This window comes from Crocodylus siamensis, chromosome 1 (assembly GCF_052110815.1).
Source record: "Crocodylus siamensis isolate JL-2025a chromosome 1, ASM5211081v1, whole genome shotgun sequence".
NCBI classification, from domain to species: Eukaryota; Metazoa; Chordata; order Crocodylia; family Crocodylidae; genus Crocodylus; species Crocodylus siamensis.
The window spans coordinates 376,838,803-376,856,763 of record NC_143395.1 but is presented as its reverse complement, the minus strand read 5'-3'; the positions used below and the strand labels follow the sequence as shown (position 1 = coordinate 376,856,763).

General features: G+C 45.3%; 1 protein-coding gene across 4 annotated transcripts in view; it reads left to right on the top strand.

Annotated features, from left to right (window-relative positions):
- PDS5B (PDS5 cohesin associated factor B) overlaps positions 1-17,961 on the top strand; it is a 184,388-nt gene that overhangs the window by 27,882 nt on the left and 138,545 nt on the right. The gene's annotated exons all lie outside the window — the stretch shown is intronic.

The window sequence follows — 17,961 nt, the reverse complement described above, 5'->3', positions numbered from 1 at the left end:
CCCGTGGGAATCCGCGCCCTTCTCTGGACTGCGGGTTTTAGAGGTGGTGCATTGAAGTGGACGAGTTGCAGCTCACCTGTGAGATATAAGTAGCACTGGTCTTTCATATGTGAACTCTTCCTAGTGCTGAGAGGTGGCTTCACGCCTCCATTTGACTTGGCAGATGTTGAGGGCAGCAGATGTTGAGGGTGGTGGATGTGCCTTGGAAGCCAGGGAAAAAGTGAAACACTTGAATGCGTCTTGTGTTCAAACTCCCCTGCATGAGAAGCTTGTGTTAGTGATGGAGAATGGAGTTGGCATGATCTGCTTCAACTATGTATGGCATGGTCACTATCCAGGTCTGCAGGTCTGTACAAGAGGAGGAAAGGAGTATTTGGGCTGCTGCTTTGTCAAATTACCTTTTATGTTCATTGTTTAGTTTTTACTGGACCATGGTACTAGTATACAGTTTTGTTCTCGCTTGGTACTAGTATACAGTTTTGTTCTCGCTTAGGGAAAACTGATAGACCGTTCTAGTTCACTACATCAGTTTACAAAAATAACCTGGAATCACAGGTGACTGGTACCACTTTAGTTGCGTCTCCCCCCCATTTCTGATGGATCGCTGCAGCTGCTTCTGGGAGCACTGGTGCTCACAGGGAGGAAAAATTGAGGAAAAAAAATGAATGTGTAGCAAATCCGCATGCTAAAATGTTTGTCTTCATATATATGCGGCCAAAATAGGTCAAGCGTATATTTTAAAGCAGACTTAAATTAGACAGTTTAACTACAGTATTATTTAAATCTTAACCAAAACTCAGCAATTTTAACATTTTAGAAATGTGAGGTAGTAAAGTACAAGTATAAGAACTGGTTATCCTTTGCTTTTGCTTCTCTTGGTGTGCATATTGTCTCTTGTGAAGGCAGTGTTGTGTGTGTGTTACTGACAAAGGTGCTTTTTCTCATGGGGGTGTTATATATTTGCATGAGCTAAGGGTTGGTCACATATTCTCTTCTTTACAATGTAACTTCCTTTCTGTACTCATTGTATTTGAACATTGGCTTGTACTTCATACAGTGCTAACATAAGAAAATATGTTTATAATCCTGTTAAGTAAATCCATACACAAACATTATAAATCAGAAAAGTTTGTTTTGTATTGCAGTCTTAACTGAAAAGACTCTTGGAGTAAGTGTTTCAAGGTTGAATTTGGAGAAGACATAGGCCACTTGTTGCTCAAAAAAGCTCTTCCAAGGAATAATGTGAAAGAGCTTGAAGATGAATGTTAAGAGGAATTAGGCAAGTGACTTTAGGTTAAGTTAAGGCAGGGAACAAAAAATAAAAGCAAATGTTAATTTTCTGTCTTTCCAACATCCTTAATACAAGCCCTAATTCTTTTCCACCTTTCTGTTTTCTTTGATGCAGTCCAGTCTTCCTCCCAGTGCAGTTCTGCTGTTAGCACTGTGACAATACATTGTACTTTCATAGGGTTATAAAAATGAAGTGTCTGATTGGGATCCACAGTACAATTCTATAACCTGAAATAAATTTGACGGGAGAGTGAGAATCTAGGGATTATAATATCAATCCTAGAGCTGAGACTGGAATGGGATAAATCTCAGAAAACCCTGCTTGTTGGGCAGCCTAATCATTCTCTGCAGTAGGGGAGGGCATTGTGCTGCCATGCTAATACCCACTAGACAATGCTTGGGTGGTAGTCAGATTGTAGAGAGATTCACATGCAGACTGCACCTGAAAAACAGTTGCCAGAACATAGGGTCTTTAAGAATGAATGTTTCCCCTCCTCTCTGCCCCCAAATGCACACTGTATAAAAGTGAAACAGTTTATATTTGTGTACATAGATTTGAAGAAAAACTGTCTCGATCAATCCTCTGGCAATGGTATCTTCAGTTAAGCACATGCTTTAAAAAAAAGAAAATGGTTTTCTTCATAGTTTTCAGGGTACACCTTGTTTACTTGAAGCAAAATACAAGCACAGTATAGTTGTTCAACAATGGTAAGTGGGCTCAGTGAATGTGAGAATTAACTTCTCATATCAGACATGGTATAAACCAGTATATGATTTGTAGAAAAAGTTTCAAATAACTTCACAATAAAAATGAAATGTTAATACACCTACATAATACAACGAGTCTAACCTAAAAGAACCCCATATCATTTAGAAAAAGATGAGGGTTTTGTTTTTTTTAAATGCTTAAAAAGTCAGTTTTACTTTTTATTAAAAGCCATAACTTTTCCCATCCTTTCTCTCACAGATTTCCTCAGTCTGGCTCCAGAATAAGCACTCTTTTCCTAAAATGTATTTAATTGTCACATAGTTGATACATGCATCTGGCAAAGATACCCATCCATTTTTTCCCAGAATGCCTGATTTTTCTAGGAAAGTGTACCATTTGAGCTAATAGAAGCTGGGAATTCTAAGCAATAGAAATGAAAGATAAAATGTCATGATACCTATTTCATTTTACCAAATTTTTAAATGCGAAGTAAGCCTTCAAGCAGGAAAACATGAAGTTGGTGTATATGTGTTGCTCTCATCTTTGTTCAGATTTACTCCGTCTTCCTGTTTAAATAGACATATTTGGATGGGTGATACTGTATGTTTGTAGATAGATATGAGAAACTGAGCCACTTCTAGAATGTACAAGTCAATGGTACATGAAATTCTTGAGTCTCAATGAAAACTTTACACAAAAGGGCCATTTTTAAAAAAACTTTTGTACCATGTCTGCTGAAGTCCTTAAAGTTTAGAATGTAGGTTGGCTTTATTTTAGTTGTACCCATGATGAAGTTGCCTGACTTATTTCTGATAGCTTTCTGTTTGAGTCTTAGACTTTTGCAGGTCAACCAAAAGTATACTGGTTGCTAGCTTTGGGTAAACTAGCTGTTAAATTGAGTCTTCTCTCACTTTGTACAAAGCTATGCAAGATCTATCTGTTTTTCAAAGAAGTTCCAGCATCTAGGTCTCTATGCAACAAACCTGTTAATCTCGTGGTTCAGTACAATGCCACTGTCAAGCCCAATTTTAATTTTTGGTTGTACAGTTAGAAGAAATGAGGGGTTGTTAGCCATGTTTGTGTGAAGTTGGGCAGAAAACTGGATAAATATGCACCTTGTTGATAGCCTACTTTGTACATGTCTTTGCCTAGCATCTAGTAAATGTGTTTTTGGTCATGAATGCTTATGCATATCTATTTCATGTAGTCTAGGGCTGTCCAACCAGTGAACTGCACCTGAATCTGGCTCATGAGGGAGCTAGTGTGGCCCATGGGCTTTCTTCCAGGCTGCCGTTCTTTCCATTGCTCCTGATGCTGTAGTTGTGGATGGGGTCTCTGGGGTAGAGAAGCATGGCCAGAGGGGGTTTAGTAAGTTTGGTGCTCATGTGATGGGGAGAGGTTGTGCTGCCCATATGGCAGTGTGGGTACTGGGGAGGCGGAGGGAGGAGGGTACGGAGTTGTGAGGCAGTGGTGCAGGCTGCTCATTGGGTAAGGTATTGACTGTGTGGTAGTGGCGGTGAGGGTGTGGCCTGCACAGCAGAAAGACTGCATATGGCAGGTTTCCTAGGGCCCTGCAGGGCTTGCAGTCTGGTGTGGCATGCGGCCCTTGGCTGCTCTGAAGTTGGACAGCCGTGAGTTAGTCTATGAAGTGCATCTTTACCCTGCTGTCTAGAAGCCATGTGTTAAACACTGATTTTAAATTATTACTTGTATCAAATCTAATCAGCATGCCCAGTGTTTAATTTCTAAGGAGTCTCTTTACATACTTCACTTGGCCACTATTCACAAAATCCCCTTTGAAATTGTTGTTTGCTTCACATCATATATCTGTAGGTGTTCTCTGTGTGTGTTAATAGAAGCTAGAAAATTTAATGAAAAGTTATTAAAAATAGCATTACAACTCAGTTTTGTTGCAAACAAATCGGACAGGTGTTCTACGTTGAGACAAAGGGATACAGAAGCATCTTATGGAAGACATTTTGTTTTACACATCCTTGTAAACTGTATGCACAGAATTGAGATTCTTCTCTTTTAAGTATGTTTTATTTTATGGGCAAATATACACAGATTTCCTGTAACTTGTAGTTAATCATGATATTGCCATTAGTATCCTGGAAGATCTTGGTAATTATTTTTGTGCCTGGGTACAATGTAAAGTTTTTTGTTTTCTGAGATCCTAAGGCCATTGTTTTCCTATGTGTAGGAGTAATCTGTTTTGATGAGGGTAAACTTTGGCTCAAAATTTTGTCATCTTGTGAAATTTCTTATATGCGACATTGTTTGCATGTTTCTCACTACTTCATCTGTAGATTTCCTGAGATTTATGGGATGGAAATGATGTTTGAAATAATGTCATCCTTTTTTTCCCCTCCTACTCCATTGTTTGGTTTTATGGTCCCCCTCCCATGTGGCTTGCCATGGATGCTCTCCCTTTTAAAGGTTTCCAGAGTGTGGGGAGCAAGTATAACTCTTCTTACCCCATCTCTAACTTTTTCACCTATGATTTGGGAGGGATGGAGTTGTGTGGGTGCTAAGGCACATGGGGGAGAGCCCAGTGTGGTAACAAGATCAAGGCTGTAGCAGAAGTGGTCATGGCTGTGTCAGATTCCAGCAAATCTGCGAATTCTGTTACACCCAAGGACATGAGAAGGAAGGAAGAACTTTTACTTCTATGTAATTGAAGCTGTGGAGTCTTCCAGGAAGGGGTTTGATTGAATTTGGCTTAGGACAGGGGACTAGAGATCTTTTTCTTTACCTTGGGTGTGGGTTGCCTGATACATTTGGGAACATTGAATGCATACTTTGCATATCATATTTATTTCTGTAAAGTGTTCTCAATATCTATTAAGTTTCTGTGTGTTTTTTCTTAGCATACAACTTCCATAAAAGAATATATTTAGGTTTGTATATGTGCTTAACCCATTTTCTTTAAAGCTTGATATTTATTTTTGAATCATAGGATCATAGTAAATTAGAAATGGAAATGACTGCTGGAGGTCATCTGGTTGTCTCCTGCCTGAGGCAAGATCATCCCTATTCAGACCATCTCATATAAATACTTGTCTTGCCTATTATTAAAACTTGAGTTAACCCTGTCATACAGCCACAAGGCATAGCAGCATAACCTGCCACAAGTAAATCAGGGGGACAACAGTAGCCAGTGTCCTGCTGCTGCAAGTGCTGGTTGTTAAAATACTCCTGAGAGATCCAAAGAAGGGCCATGCCCCCCAGCTACAAAGGAAGGCAACCCCTCCTCCCTCCACCCCCTCCACAGTTATACCAGACTGACCATGGGGTTAAATTCCTTCCTGATATCAAATATGCTCTGTCTCATGCTGAGCAGGGGGAAGACCTAGTCAGAGACCTCAAGGTTTTAGTTCCAGTAGGAGCACTGGCACACACTAGTCAAAACCGCCAGCTCTGGTTGCAGCCAACACTCTGGGTCAGCTGAAGATTCAAAATATTTTAAAGATGAAAAAGTATTAAAAATAATATACCTTTTATTAGGTATATTAGAGATTGAGTGAGGTGCCATCAGTATACCGATAATCCACTGCTCTACCTCTGTTTCTTCCTTGACTTTAGACCACCTAATAGGAAGTTTAAATCAGGGCTGTCAATTAATTGCTGTCAATGGGCACAATTTAATGCAAAAACAAATTAACTTGTTAATTTTTTTTTAATGCATGTTAATTGCTGCTGCTGGGCTGTGTGCGCTAGGGGAAAAATGCTGCCCCCCACAACATATGGTCACCTGAGAGCACAAGGACTTTCTGGACTCAATTTCAGTACCTGTACCTCCCTTTCCCATTTCCTCCCCCCTCCTCCATTTTTTCTAGCACAGAGTAAATATTGGTACAACACAAAGGAAGCTTATGCCATAACCTCTAGCCCTAAACTAGAGCATACTGAGTTGCTCTATAAGGAGGTGTAGGTACAGTCCTGTTAATTTAGGAGTTCTGAAGCATTGGAGTTTGCTCATCTGATCTTTAGGTTGATGATCTTTAGGTTAACATGAACAGTTAGTTGGCCTTAGCAGCTTTGATCATGCTCTGGAAGAGAAGAGTCAGAGATATATAACAAACTTTCATGTGCCTAAGCTTACTTCATCAGTTGCTGTATAAAATGTTGTATAATCTTGCTGGTAGACCTTGGTGGTAGATGGTTCTAATAGTCACACCTATAATAACTCTTCAAAAGCCACCTCTGCTTTACCACTAAAACTCTTCCTGTCAGTCATAGCTAGCAAAGTAGCTTCTCTGTCAGTTTACTTCAGATTAATGGAACCTGCATCTGAATGGCCTACAGCAATATCCTATAGATATTGTATCTCAGCTGTTTCTACATTTGTCTGTATGTAACAGTAGGTTTGTAACCAAGGTTTTTATTTAAAAAAGGATAAATTCTGAGAAACTTAAGGGAACTCGCTCATGAAATCAGTTCTGCTGAAGAGCACAGGGCTTTAAGTTCTGAAATTTCTTTAATTTTCAGGTCAAAGGCACATAAACTGTCCGGACCTTGCATACTAAACAAGCAGAACAAATGTATAGGGTAGGAAGTATTAATGCTTTGTCTCTTCAGTCTTTGTAAACAGAGGAAACCGTCAGATGAGTGCAATTGGCAGCAGAGAGAAGAGTCAAAGAACCTAGAGTTAGGGATTGCTTAGAGACACTAGATGCTTTTGAGGTGGCAGGGCTGGATGAGATGCCCCCTAGGGCACTGAAGGAATTGGCTGAGGTAATTTCAGAGGCATTTTATGGAGTTCGGGGTGCTACTTATTAGCAGGGATCCTGGTTTTCTCTGATAAAATCACAGATTCTCTGACAAAAAGCCCAAAATTAGTTGTTAAAAGCCCCTTGCAGCCCCCCCCCCAGCCCTGCTGGTGCCCCTCACTCACCCTCGAAAACTCCCCCAGCCCTGCCAGAAGGGGCCCCCAGTTGCCAGGGCTATGGGGCTAGGGACCCAAGTCTGCAGCTCCCTGCCCCCAACAGCAGGCAGCTGCAGCAGAAGCAGCATGGAGCCAGCTCCCCTATTGCTGCTGCTTGCTTAAGCAGGGGTGGAGCCAGCACCATGTCCTGACCCTCTAGCCATGACCCACAACCCCCCCAGCCCTGCCAGAGGGGCCCCCAGCCCCCTGCAAGCCCCACTTACCTCACATGCTCCAGGAGTTAAGTGTGAGGCTGAGCTGTGGCTGACACCGCCTCGGACCCTGCTCATCCACCTCCCCTCCAGGCAGGGCTGTGGGTTTCCTGCCCTGCTTGCAAACAGCTCTTGCAGGCTGGAGCTCAACCTGTGGGTTTCTCTGCTCAAAGGAAAAACCTGTGTTTTCTCTGATTAAAAAGGGGAAATCTGTTTTTCTGTGGGAAACAGAAAACCTGGATCTCTGCTTATCAGTCAGTGATGCATGGAAAGATCATGGACCAGGTCCTCAAGGAATCAACTGTGAAGCACATACAGGAGAACAAGGTGATCACTGATCAGGAACAGCCAGCGTGGATTCACCAAGAGCAAGTCATGCTTGATTAACTTGATTGCCTTCTATGAAAAGGTGACAGGCTCTGTGGAGGGTGGGAGAGAACAGTGGATGTGATGCATCTTGACTTTAGGAAGGCTTTTGACCCTGTCTCCTGAGATGTTCTGATTAACATCATAAGGACATGCAGACCAGATGAAAGTATTGTAAGATGGGTATATAACTGCTTGGATCATCTTGCTCTGTGAGTATTCACGAATGGCTCAGTGTCTGTTTGAGACAAATTGTCAAGTGGGGTTCTCCAGTGTCCTGTCCTGGGTCCAGGATTTAGCATTTTCATTAATGATTTGGAGTGAGATTGAATGTACGCTTAGCAAATTTGTGGATGACACCAAACTGGGTGGAGTTGCAGGTAGTCTGGAAGGTTAGTGGTAAGTTCTAGAATCTCTTGGATAGACTGGAGTAATGGTTTATAATCACTTAGATCAGTGGTCTCCAAACTTTTTTGATTGCGCATCCCTATCAGTAAAAAATTTTTGAGCACGCACCCCCAATATATGTATATTTATTGGGGGTGCCACTGAGGGCGCCACTGTCAACCCCTCCGCATTGTGGAACTCCCACTCTTCCCTCAGAATACCTTGCGTACTGTACGTGACACGTGACCGTCTGACATACGGACCAAGTGAGGGCGCCAGTGTCAATCCATATGTTAAATATTAGTAAAGCTTAATTTCTTTCTTATTTTTTTAGATAAAAAATAAATAGAAATAGAAGTTCTAATATTTTCTTCCCGCACCCCAATGGAGCGTCATGTGCACACCCCACTTAGGAGACCACTGACTTAGATGATATTCAGTGAAGATAAATGCTACATCCTGTACTTGGGATGGAATAATTGCATGCACAAATACAGACTGGGGAATGAGTGGCTATGCTACGGTACTGCAGAGAATGACCTTGATATTACCCTGGACACCAACTGAATATAAGCAACAGAGTGCTCGTTTTGCCAAAATAGCCAGCAGTGTAATCAGTTTTGTTAACATGAGTGTAATTTGCAGATCAAGAAAAGTGATCCTTTCACTCTGTTCAGTGCTGGTGAGATCTCAGCTGGAGTAGTGTATCCAGTTTTGGGGCCCCCACCTCAAGGAGGGTATGGACAGTTGGGAAAGAGTCTAACGTACAATGAAAAAAAATAAGTAGTGTGAGAATTAAGACTTATGAGGAAAGAGCTAGTATTATTTAAAGTGGAGTGGATAAGATTCAGGGGAGGGCATCTGAAAATAGTCTTCAAATACTTGAAGGGCAATTATAGAGGTGGTGGAGATAGGTTTTTCTTTGTGGTTGTAGGGGATATGACTAGGAGCAGTGGCTGCAAGCTGCAACAGAGGAAATTCAGGTTGGAGACCAGGAGGAACATTTATACTATGGGGGTGGTTAAGCACTGAAACAAGCTACCCAGAGAATCTCCATCCTTATAAGTTTTTAAGACCAGGTTAGATGGACACTTTGCCAAGATGTTTTAGTGGGATGATCTTGCCTTGATCAGAAGGCTTAACTAGATGACCTTGTGAAGTCTCTTTCAGCCTTCTTTTTCCCTATGATCCTATGAACTTTTTAAAAATATAACTTCCCAAACTAAAGTTAAATTGATATGGTGGCATTATAGACTAGCTCTATTTGTACATCCTCCAGCAAAATTAAATTCCAGTGCTGTTTTGGGTCTTTTGATGCAATCAGTTTATTGACCAATTCAGTACAAGTGGCTTAAATATGTTTTTACAAATTAAGTTTAGAAATAACTTAATTAGTTTGTAGAACTTAATGTGAGGTGTATGGAACCTATCCTGTTTTCTATTTTTCCAACTCATGATGGAATATACTTCTCATATTAGTGTAGAAATGCTATGGTTTCCAGCACACATGAGCCAGTATTAGAGAAAAGGGTAGCATCTTATGCGTTCATAATGAGCACAATAGATAATGTACATATGCATATAATCAAAGTTCTGCAAAAAAAAAAGCTTTTTTTAATGGACTACATCTAATTTTGCTTTATTGTATTTTGATTACCATATTTACTTGAATTAAAGATGACCCTCCAATAATTAAATTATATATGTGGAAAGTCTATAAATTTTGTTATGCTTTTTCTATGTATAGAGTCTAATTATTGGAGGGTCATTTTTAATTCATCCCCCCCCACCACTTCAGGGGGACAGGCAATACTGGGACAAGTGCTGTGGAGAGGCCAAGTAGCTTGCCCCCTGCTTGTACCCGCCTCTGCTCCTCCTCAGCCTCAGAGGGGTCCCTCTTTTCCCATCTGCCTCTGCTTCTTCCCCTCCTCCCACTCCCCACCCTTGCTCTGTCCCTGTTCTAGCTTGGGGCACTGGACATGTCCCCAGCCAAGTCCTCATAGCAGCTGTGTGGGCTGCATGCTGGAGGGCTGAGCACTCCATGCCCCAGGCTGTAGCCTGGATACAACTTGCCTGCAAGAGGCAGAGGGAGAGTGGCAAGTAGGGGAGCACAGAGGCTGTGTGGGAGGAAGAGGCTGCAGGAGGGAGATGGTGGAGTGCAGAGATGGGGGAGGCAGCCAGCCCTAGGTGGGGGCTGGAGCCTGAGCCACAGTAGCTGCCTGCTCTCCCCACCAGTGCTCAGTTCTAAGACAAGGGGATTCCCTCTGATGGTAAAGCGTGGGGAAAGAAAACTTCTTTAAGAATCGAGTAAATATGATCATGTAATTTTTAGGTGTTATGCAATTCTCCCTGACTTTCTTAGGATGCCTGACATCCCTGACTCTCTCTTAGAATCCTTACCAAACAGTTCCAGTGTCATCTTCCATGCCTGATGTATTTATTTGGATACGTAATTGTTTGATTGTATGTTCAAGTCAAAATTTACAGTCTCAGTTGTGTCCTGGATTATGCAGAAATTTGAAAATTTGAAGTTACTCTGATCCTAATTAACCGAACCTTTCCAGTGCTGTTGTACAGCACCCAATCAGTCTGTGTGGGGATGGAGGAAACATCAGTATTTAAGCCAGGAGTGGGCAAAGTCTGGCCTGTGGGCCAGATTGCAGACTGCATTTCCCAGCAGCCCCTGCAGTGATGATTCCTCCTGGCTGCTGCTGCCAGACCCAGCCCTGCTGCCTGGGCATCCCAGCCTGTGCGTCTTGCACCCACTTCTGGAGGTGGCACTTGTGTGGGCAGGGCATACAGTTTGAAAAACACCGGACATGGTTCCCTGTCATAGGTTAGGGGATTTGGGTGGGGTAAATGAAGATCAGAATACCTTACTAATTTTGCTGTTGTGCCATTCCTAATGATAACTTTGACTTAAATGCTCGTTTTGTTTGAAGTCCTGAAAAACATTATTTTTCAGTATTAGATACAGAGTAGGGGAGGGAAGGGAATGTGCAAAACATTTACCTTGTTTTAATAGTCCCCCTGATTTCCACTTTATATTGAGTTTTTAAAGGGGAAAATCCATTTCTCAAGTAGTACTACATGTCCATGTTCAGAATTTTTATTCGATATCCCACAGTTTTTTGTTATGAGACCAGTTTTTGTTTTCTAAAAAACTAAGGTACAACTGGGGAGGACATTTTAGTGTAGTGTGGAGAGGTTCCTGTGAACTGGGCACTGCAAAAATATAGAAAACTCAATTTTTTGTCATGTTGAGTGAGAGAACCATTTCAAAAGGAATGCAACTTTGTTCCTTTAATCTTGACTAATTGAGATGCATCTTGATAACTTACCTATGCAGTTTTCCTTTAGTTTACTCCTAATTCTAACATTATAAAAGCCTAAGTCTGTCTGTCTGTCTGTAATGCTTCGTTGGTGCTCTGATTGGCTGATGGAAACAGCCAGAATGCTCCAAGCGTGGAGGAGTGCTGCCAGTATTCCGAAGCCACACTGAGGACCAGACAAAGGGTGGGAGAGCCAAGGCCAGCAGCTCTGGCCTTGGCTCCCCTGCCCCCTACAAGCGGTACTGAGGACTGGACAGCGGTGGGGAAGCAAAGGCTGGCCAGCCCACCCTGCTTCCTGCAAGCTGTGCCAAGGACTTCACTCCCTGCAAGAAGCAAAACAGCTGCAGCATGGGACATTGGGTGGTGGCATTCTCCCCCCGCCTTCTTGACAGGCAATTGGCTATTACATTTTATAAAGCTTCAGCAACCTTGAAAACCCTAATCAGGAAGTCTGGTTTGTCTTTTAAGTATTTGCACAAAATAGCTTAAAATGACCAAGCTTGCATCTATTTTCCCATTTTGAAAATTTTCAGTGCTGCATCCCTTTGCCAAATAGATGAAGTGTTAAAATGAGGTGGAATACTTTTTCTTCCCTGAGGGCACTTCAGAAGATTCTTAACTGATGTTTGCTAACAGAGGACTGCCAATGCCAAGGAAGTTTTCTCATTCCTATTTCTCTTGTCTTTTATTATTCTTCTCGCACTTTTTTCCTACCCTTCCTAATTATCCTTTCCTTCCCCAAGGGGTCAAAAGTGATGCTACCTTTTTCTGTAATATTTGCTCATTTGTGTCAGTAATCATAGGAGACCACTGTAAGAATAAATCTCTGAGGCTTATGAGACCAAAATTTTTCCTGTATTTGTAACTCAGTCATATAAATTAATACTCTTTTCAGTCGATAAAAATAAAAGGAAAAAGATGCTTTTTTGCTACTAGGAGAAGGGGCAAACAGTTGTTACCTTCTCTTTTTTTTTCTATCTTAAGGTAATTTCTTTACCTGTGAAGAAGAGCTATTATGTCCATAATCTGATCAGATTGTGAAGCTTTTGTGTGATACAGGTTTCGTGGTTGGACTGAATGACCTCTGGAGGTTTCTTCCAGCCCTGCTTACCTGTGGGCTTCTATACATGTGCAGCAAAGCTGCTCTGATGCACTGTAATTACAGTGCATTGGAGCAGACTCAATTAATCAAGTCTGCTGGAGCGTGGTAATTACTGCACTCCAGCAGAGTCCAGTGTCTTGTACATTAGCATCCCTGTGCTGAAAAGTGTTGAACGAGCCTTAGTTAAAGTGCCCTCACTGTCATTTTCAACATGGGGATGCTGATACATGTGACTCTCTTCAGGTGCTTGAATTAGAACAGCTCCTGGAGCTGCTCTAGTTAAAGCACTTCCCTTTCCTCCCCCCCCTTTCTGGAGCATTGTGGATCAACACCCTATAAGGTAGTTCTTGCTTCTCTTTTTATTAGTTTCTGAAGGATTTTAAAATGCCGGGGCGGGGGGGAGGGGGTTGTATGAAATGCTTGCCTGTGGTAGCTGTCTTGACCCTGTAACAGTCAACTAACAACTGGAGTTCTAAGCTCAGGTAAAGGCTGTACTCTAGTCTTCAGGCATTGTAATTTTTTTTTATTGAGTCAACTACTGCACTATACTAGGACTTTTTGTTCCTTGGAGTAGAGGCTTTGACTGAATGTGGCTCTCTACATATATGACTGGCTTGATTGTTGGGCTGTATAGTTTATATCAGGGGTTTCAAAACTTTGAATCATTGTAACCCCTGGTGGCTGGATACAGTGTACTCCTGGCTGCTGAGTGGGGGTGGGTGGGTGGCACGCAGCTGGATGCCAAGCCGGGGGTGGGGGGTGGCAGAGTGACTGGACACAGAGCAGTGAGATGCTGTGTGGCAGCGTTCCATCCCTGCCTGCATGTACCCCCTAGGGCCATCTCAAGTACCCCCGGAGGTATGATGGGGGTGTGTGACAACTGGTTTAGATGAGCAGTCTTGTTGAACATCTGGAACCTATGATCTCTTTGATAGTGTTTGGGAGTGAAGGGTTTTTTGAGAGACTTTCATAGATTTCATAGACATTTGGGCTGGAAGGGACCCTGGAGGATCATTGAGTCCAGCCCCCCACCCCAGAGGCAGAAAGTCAGCACGGATCATAGGATCCCAGCATGATAAGCATACAAATGTGTTTTGAAGGCATTCAAGTGGGCGCTTGAACTGCCTCAGGTGGCAGTCTGTTTCAAACCTTGGGGGCCCAGACAGTGAAGAAGTCCTTTCTTATATCCAGCCTGAACTGTTTGCACTGGAGTTTGTGACTGTTCGATCTTGTCATCCCTTGGGGGGCTCTGGTGAACAGTTGTTCCCCCAGATCCTGATGAGCACCCCTGATAAATTTATAGGTGGCCACCAGATCACCCCTGAGCCTGTGCTTTTCCAGGCTGAATAGCCCCATTGCTCTCAGCCTCTTGTCATTAATGTCTGTTTTCCTGACCTGATCATGCATGTGGCTCTCCTCTGCGCTCTCTCAAGCTTCTCCATATCCCTTTTGAATTGTAGAGCCCAAACCTGGATCCGGTACTCCAGCTGCAGCCTCACCAAGGTCGAGTACAGTGAGAGAATGATGTCCCAGGATCTGCTTAAGAAGCATCTATGGATGCAAGCCAGTGTTGTGCTTGCTTTACTAGCCGCAGCATCACACTGAAGGCTCACGTTCATCTTGTGGTCAATCGTGACCCCCAAGTCCCTTTCATCTGTGGTGCTAATCAGTGTAGCACTACTGAGCCTATAAGCATGGTGCAGGTTTTTTCTCCCAAGGTGGAGAACCTTGCATTTTTTGGTGTTGAACGCTATTAGGCTCTCGGCCGCGTATTTCATGAGTCTGTCCAGATCCGCCTGGATCACCCTCCTATTCTCAGGTGTGGATGCTTTACCCCAGAGTTTGGTGTCATCGGCAAACTTGGCCGGTCCGCTTCTGACACCAATGTCCACATCACTGATGAAAATGTTAAATAGTATAGGTCCTAGGGCAGAGCCTTGTGGGACCCCACTGGTCACAGCGCACCAAGACGATTGGCTCCCGTTAACCACCACGCTCTGGGTCCTACCACGGAACCAGTTCCCCAGCCAGCAGATCGTGGTGACGTCGAGGCCACAGTTAGCCAGTTTAGCCAAGAGGTGATCGTGGGATACCAGATGAAAGGCTTTCTTAAAGTCGAGTTATACAACGTTGATCTCTTCCACCTTGTCCAAGTGATAAGTCACCTGGTCATAAAAGGAAATGAGATTGGTCAAACAAGACCTATCCGCAACAAACTCATGCTGGGTATCCCTCAGGATATTGCCTTCAGCTAGTTTGTTAAGGATGGCCTCCTTGATAATCTTTTCCAAGACCTTCCCCAGGATAGAGGTCAGGCTGATGGGCCTGTAGTTTGCTGTATCTACTTTCCTCCCTTCTTGAAGATAGGCATGACATTGGCCCTCTTCCAGTCATTAGGCTCTTCACCAGAGTGCCAAGAGCTCTCAAAGATCCTTGCCAGGGGCTGAGGTATGACACTTGCCAGCTCCCTGAGTACCCTTGAGTGTAACCCATCAGGGCCGGCTGACTTGAAGGTATCCAGCCTGTCAAGGTCTTCCTTCACAAGGTCAGCTTTGATGGAGGGCAAGGAGTCTCCCTCACCTGGGCCTCCCTGACCCATAGTGGGCAGGGCTGTCCCATGGAACTGGTAAAAAAACACTGATGCAAAGTACCCATTTAATAGGTTGGCTTTTTCCTGGGTGTCAGTTGCCCCATCTAGTTTAGCAGGGGTCCAGTGTTGCCCTTGCTTTTCCTTCAGCTCCCCACATATCTAAAAAAGCACTTTTTATTTTCCTTGATATTTGTACGTAGTTGGAGTTCCATCACAGCCTTGGTGTTCCCGATTTGTTCTCTGCAAGTCCGGACTAAAGCAGAGTATTACTTCTTGGTGGTGGTTCCAGTCCTCCATCCTTTGTAGTTCTTCCTTTTAAGACACAGGAGGTCCGCCAGTTTCCTGGAGAGCAAAGGGGGCTGCTGTGCCCTTTTGCTGCCTTTCCTCTGAGATGGGATGGACTTTGCTTGCGCATCCAAGATTGCTCCCTTGAGGAGCAACCACTTGTCCGGAACTCCCCTCTCCATTGGGTTGTGGCCTTTTAGGTCTTCTCTGACAAGCCTTCTTAGCTTGTCAAAGTCGGCTTTTCTGAAGTTGAGGACTTCTGTATTACTGCCTGACTTAGCAGCTTTATGGCAGATGGTGAAGGTGATCAGTTCATGGTCACTGTCACCCAGTTTCCCTTCGATTGTTAGGTTGCTAATTAGGTCATCCCAGGTTACCAGTACGAGGTTGAGCAGCGCTTTACCTCTTGTCGGCTCATAGACTTCCTGCGTCAGATAGAGGTCATCCACACATGAGAGAGAGAGCTTTGTGACTGCTTGGATTTGGCTGAGCGCTATTCCCACGAGATGTCTGGGTAGTTAAAGTCTCCCAGGACAACCGTATGCCAGGATCGTGCAGCCTCAGCCAATTCCCTGGTGAACTCCTGGTCAAGGTCTTGACTCTGGGTAGGGGGTCTATAGTAGACCCCCACCATAGTATCCCCTGTGCCGTGTTCGCCACGGATTTTAACCCAGGGGGTCTCAAGTCATCCACTGTGGGTGCCAATGTCGGCTTGCAGGGACATGTAGCTTTCCTTGACAGAGAGAGCTGCGCCCCGCCCCTTTTTTCCACTCGATCCCTCCTATACAGGATATAGCCATCTATACCCGTGGTCCAGTCATGGGTGGAGTCCCACCAGGTCTCCGTTATCCCAGTGACATCGTAGTTATTTGCATTTAGCAGGAGAACAAGTTCTTCCTGTTTATTCCCCAAGCTCCTGGCATTTGTGTATAGACATGCGAGTGTCCCCTTATGGGCCCTCGCCTTGCCTACATTTTGTTCCAGGGCTGGGGTGGGATTCCTTATGTTCCTTGGTCTGCTGGCTTTGCAAGGGCCACTCAGTGGGCCAACAGTGGCAGTAGTCCCCCCATACTCCGGCGGGCTTAGTTTAAAGCCCGGTGGAGCAGGTCAGCCAGTGTAGCTGAGAAGAGCCTCTTCACCAGTGGAGAGAGGTGGAGGCCATCCCTTCCCAACAGCTCACTGCCTCTCTCCAAAGAGCGGACTGTGGTCATGGAAGCCAAAGCCTTCCCAGTGACACCAGCGCCGCAGTCTTTGGTTGACTACCTGCATCCTCCTCTCCCTCCTCAGCCCATAGCCCAAGACTGGGAGGATTAAAGAGAACACCACCTGTGCCCCCATACCCTTTAGCCCTGTAGCACCTCATGACCAGGCTTGGAGCACTCCGAGCCGTGTCATTGGTGCCCACATGAATAAGGAGCATGGGATAGTGGTCTGTGGGCTGGAAGAGCTTAGGGATCCTCTCCACAATATCCTGGATGTGGGCCCCTGGGAAGCAGCAAACTTCCCAGGCTAAGGGGTTGGGACGGCAGATTACCCCCTCAGTCCCCCTCAGGATGGAGTCTCCCATGACAAACACTTTGTGTTTGCTCCTGGAGGGAGACTGTGGTCTATCCTCTGGCTCCCAGGGGAGAAGGGCCTGGCAGCAGGAGTCAATATCCTGCTCTCAGTCCCTGATGGCATGCAGTCTCTGGACTGCGGCCTGGAGCTCATCAAGCTGGCGTGCCAGAGACTCCATTAGGGAGCAGACCCCGCAAGGGGAGGTGGCCATGCTCCCAGGCCCCAGAGCCTGAAAAAGGGACAGGCAGCCCCTGCAGCCAAGAGCCAGAGGCTCTGTTTGCAGGAAGCCTGGAACCATGGGCTCTGTCTGGGTGGTGGTCTCTGAGGTGGCAGAGGGGGGTGCCGCAGACCCCAAGGGTACCTTCGGGGTGCGGCGTGTGCCCATTCGTGTCATGCTGCTGGTAGGCTGGCTGCGGCTGGGACTGTACTCTGGAGGACTCGCAGGCAAGGCCTTGGGTCCTCCTGCTTGCCCTCCTGCGCTAACTCATGGGCTGGGCCCATGAGCACGCCTGTTTGTGTGGCCTGTTTGTGAGGCTCTGGTCATGCGGCTCCCTGGGAGGCTGGGTGAAGTAGGAGCCAGGGGGAGGGGGCGTGACCCTCCTCAGTCCACTTAGCCTGCTCCCAGCTGACTAGATCCCTTCCTCCATGGGCCTTTGCTTACCTGCTGGCAGGCTGGGGCTCATCAGGGGTCCTGAGGTTGCTGCTGGGGTTCCTGGGCTCACAGGGGCGCAGTGGACTTACACCCGTGAGTCTCACACAGGAGCCGGGTCTCTAATGAGACTTAAGCCATTACCGGGCGCTTTTTAAACTGCACAGAAGGGCTGGCCAGCGCCTCAGTGCTTTGGGGGGGGGGGTCCCTCCCCTCCCTTCCCCTCCCCTTCCCTCCACCAAGGGAAGGAACAGGTGGGTGACTTCCCCCTAGCCTGGCATGTGTGCCTGCAGTGAGGTTGTGCAGCTCCCCGCGGGGCTGGGCCAAGTAGGGTCTTGGGGTGGGGGCGTGACCCTCTTCAGCCCACTTAGCCTGCTCCCAGCTGACTAGATCCCTCCCTCCATGGGTGTCTGCTTACCTGCCGGCAGGCCGGGGCTCGTCAGGGGTCCTGTGGTCCCTGGGCTCATGGGGGCACAGTGGGCTTACACTCACACTGCAGTGTGCCGTTGTCTCGCACTAGAGCTGGGACTCTCAAGATGTTTGAGTTATTTTGTA